The sequence below is a fragment of the Dreissena polymorpha genome, chromosome 16 (assembly GCF_020536995.1).
Source record: "Dreissena polymorpha isolate Duluth1 chromosome 16, UMN_Dpol_1.0, whole genome shotgun sequence".
NCBI classification, from domain to species: domain Eukaryota; kingdom Metazoa; phylum Mollusca; class Bivalvia; order Myida; family Dreissenidae; genus Dreissena; species Dreissena polymorpha.
Genome location: NC_068370.1, coordinates 27,685,203 through 27,689,606, shown reverse-complemented (window position 1 = coordinate 27,689,606; position 4,404 = coordinate 27,685,203). Strand labels below are relative to the sequence as shown.

The 4,404-nt window shown below is 39.2% G+C and overlaps 1 pseudogene; it reads left to right on the top strand.

Annotated features, from left to right (window-relative positions):
* The first annotated feature begins 238 nt into the window (after positions 1 to 238).
* LOC127861728 (uncharacterized) lies at positions 239 to 1,088 on the top strand (annotated as a pseudogene).
* The last annotated feature ends 3,316 nt before the right edge of the window (positions 1,089 to 4,404 follow it).

The window sequence follows — 4,404 nt, the reverse complement described above, 5'->3', positions numbered from 1 at the left end:
TTGACACGCCTGGACTGTCTGGGAACCAATCCCAGCATAATTAAGCAGATCCACAAATTACAGGTCACAATGCAAACCAATCACTGCCGGGTCTTACTACCCAAGTAGAATCTCAACTAGCAAGACAAATTGTTGGGAATATTTCTAACAAACTTGACGACTTAGTAGAAAGGAAAATTTCAGAAATTTTGGGCAACAATGCACGCCAGACAACTACAAATAACCAACATGACATCTAAATGGGGGGCATCAATCAATTCCACATGAGGGACCCCGTGACAGTTTCCTGACCAACAACATAGTGCAAGCCGACACTAGCTATTTAACAGGTACTGGTATTTCTGGGAACACGTCATTCATGAACAATGCCATATCCCTACAAACGTCCCCATCCATACCACTTTACGCTTCTGTGCCCCTTAAGATAAAAGAGAAAATTTGGGCGAATGAATTTGTGGATTTTTCCACTGCTTTTAGTAAGTCTGCTGACACTTATAGCATAACAATTACTCATCAAGGCATCCAGTCCCTAACCCCCGTGGCCTCACGCAAGTTTATCAGTGTTGAGCAGTGGACAGATACTTTTGCCGTTTTTTTCTTCCGTGTATAGGCATAAATATCCACACTCTGCCGAACAACTAGCACAGTACTGTAACACTGTACGAGCTATAGCCAAAGCCCGTGGAAACTGGCATTTCTATGATACGAATTTTCGTCAATTACGCCAAAACCACCCTTTCCCATGGGACTCCATTCATCACGAGCTTTACATCAAAGCGTTGAATCAGAAACAGCCCTTTCGGTCAACCGGCTCACAATCAAGCCAACCCAAGAAAACCTGTAACCGGTTTAATAGAGGAGAATTATGTAATGGCTGCAGTTTCTCCCACAGATGCAGAACATGCTCCGGCAATCATCCCCAGTTTAAATGCTGGAATAGAACTTCAGGACCCGATCAATCCAGGCCCAAATCAAACACAAGTCAAGCAAATGAAAACAGGTCAAACAATCAAAACAGGCCAGACAACCAAAACAGGTCAGCCAACCAAATCAGGTCAAACCCCCAAAACAGGTCAACTACTAACTAATAATCCCTTACCCACTCCTGTCAAGTGGCAAATATTGGAGACCCTTTTAGATGGTTATGATGCTGAAGACAAAAAATAATTTGTGGAAGGTTTAAAGTCAGGGTTTTAACTTAATTTCTGTGGTGATAGAACTAGTTCTGATAGCCCAAATCTTAAATCCTCATTAGAGCATCATAAAATAGTTTCTAAAAAATTGGCCAAAGAAGTTGAAGCGAAAAGAATCAATGGCCCGTATGAAGAAAGACCCTTTCCAGAATTTAAGATATCGTCAATTGGCGTTGTTCCAAAAAAAGACCCTGGGGACTTAAGAATGATTCATCACCTGTCATACCCCCGTCACACTGGAACTTCTGTAAATGGTCAAATCCCGTCAGAGTTCACAGAAGTTTCGTATGAAACTGTGGATGACGCCATAAAAATAATCAAATCCGTAGGAAGAAATGCATTCATAGCAAAAACAGACATATGTTCAGCATTCGGTATCATCCCTATATGTCCATGTGATTATGGTCTTCTAGGTTTTAGGTGGGATCACAAATACTACTATGACAAACGTTTTCCAATGGGAGCCTCGTCAAGCTGTAGGATTTTTGAGACTTTTAGCACTGCATTAAAGTGGATAGCCATTAACAAGTTCAACATTTGTCACATAGTGAAGATTCATGATGATTTCCTTTTTCTTGCCACAACCTTTCAGGACGCCAAAGAAGCCCTCGACTCTTTTTGTCAAATGTGTGCGTTGCTATATGTGCCCTTGAGTGCCGAGAAAACATTTCCTCCATCACCTGTCATGACTTTCCTAGGCATAACATTAGATGCAATTCAAATGGAAGCCTGTTTACCAAAAGACAAACTTGCAAAAACAGCAAGGCTTTTGTATGAATAAAGATTAAGGAATACCTGTACACTCCGTGAACTCTTATCAATCATAGGGCTACTCAATTTTGCCTGTTCGGTTGTCAGACTAGGGAGAGCTTTCCTGCGACGCCTGATAGATTTGTCTATCGACGTAAAAAAGTTACATTATAAGGTCAAATTAAGGTCTCCGGCAAAACACGACATGATGGTATGGTTAACGTTCCTCACACATTTTAATGGAACCTCTTTTTTCATCAATGAAACTCCACTTTCTAGCGATAGTCTTGGCTTGTATACAGACGCATCTGGCTCAAAAGGTTACGGTGCAATGTACAAGAACAGTTGGTTTTATGGGCCTTTTCCAGAGAGCTGGCATAAAGCAAATATAACCTTTCTTGAATTGTTTCCGATTGTCATTGCGGTATTCACATGGGGGTCCCTTTGGCGGAATCACACAGTGGTTTTCAACACTGATAATGAAGCATTAGTGTCAATCATATAAAGGCCATTTTCTTAAGAAACCTCCATATTTTACCCAATAGTATAATTGTTTTATCTCATGATGTCTTAAGTATGTATATTGGTGTATATATTGATATATGTTTTGAACTTTTGTTATGTATTGAAAAAGGTCAATCAATGACCATTTAACCACAGCATATGTTTTGTTTGTTACTTTCACCAAGTGCATAAATACAATATAGTAGTTAACCACTGTATTATTAAACATCTATGATGCAAAGTCATATAGTTAAAACGTTAAAACACAAGAAATAAATGTCCACACACACACACACACACACACACACACGCACGCACGCACACACACACACACACACGCATAAAATGACAGACAGGCCAAAAACAATATACCCCCTATCATTCAATCCGGGGGCATAAAAATCAAAAGCTGATAACAATACGGTATTAAAGACACTAAGTATACATGATAGCAAAATAACAACTTGCTTACCTTACCATTTTATAAGGCACTTAACCAACACTTACATCTGAATTACATAAACAAATCTAAGACTTACAGTTTTGTTGTGACTGATACTAGACTCACTATGCAGAGTGGCGCCTTGGTTCAAAGTCTTCAGCTGCTCGTTTTTTTTTCATTAAATAGTTTCTCAAAACACCACTCACAATATGCCAAAGTAATGTGCCTCAGTTTGGAACAGTCTTGAGCTGTTACACAGTTTGGAGCTGTTTTATTTAGCTGTAGCTAGACACACATTATAGCTGTTAAAAGCTATAACTTAACACAATTTGGAGATGCTCTTTAAGCGCTGTAACAAGCTGGATCTTAGTTGACTTGACACAGTTTGGAGTTGTTATGAGCTGAAACTTGACACAGTTTGGAGTTGTTATGAGCTGAAACTTGACACAGTTTGGAGTTGTTATGAGCTGAAACTTGACACAGTTTGGAGTTGTTATGAGCTGAAACTTGACACAGTTTGGAGTTGTTATGAGCTGAAACTTGACACAGTTTGGAGTTGTTATGAGCTGAAACTTGACACAGTTTGGAGTTGTTATGAGCTGAAACTTGACAGTTTGGAGTTGTTATGAGCTGAAACTTGACACAGTTTGGAGTTGTTATGAGCTGAAACTTGACACAGTTTGGAGTTGTTATGAGCTGAAACTTGACACAGTTTGGAGTTGTTATGAGCTGAAACTTGACACAGTTTGGAGTTGTTATGAGCTGAAACTTGACACACTTTGGAGTTGTTATGAGCTGAAACTTGACACAGTTTGGAGTTCTTATGAGCTGAAACTTGACACAGTTTGGAGTTCTTATGAGCTGAAACTTGACACAGTTTGGTGTTGTTATGAGCTGAAACTTGACACAGTTTGGAGTTGTTATGAGTCTTGACATATTTAAGAGCTGTTACAGGCTTAAACTTGGAAGTTTGTAGTTCTTATGAGCTGAAACTTGACACAGTTTGGTGTTATGAGCATGAAATTGGCACAGCTGAGGATGTTGCACAGTATTTCTCTTTCTTGACTTGTTTGTCGGAGGATTCAACACCGTTGCCCTATGGTACAAACTTCATGAGCTAGCCTAATCATTAAGTTTTTCACAAGCCCTGATAAAGATGATTGTTCAGTCATTTACAGCAATAAGCATGTTACTTTCAATCATCAAATACTCCTTCAGTTCTGCAGGCAATGGCAGTCCATCACATATTTCAGGTGAGAATCTTTTCATGCAATTTCTGATTTTTATCCTGCTGGTATGCTTCAAGTCTGATGTGTTAGAAAGATGCTTGGTTAACCAAGTCATATATTCTTTTGATTTGTGACATAACGGTATATTCATATTGTTTATTCCTATAGCATATTGATTATTCTTATAACTGCCTTGGACCTGGAACCCTAATTGGGGATTCGCCTCATACCCCAGTAGCATATCAATACTTGGCAAATCTACATATTTCACTGCCTTCAACAAAAG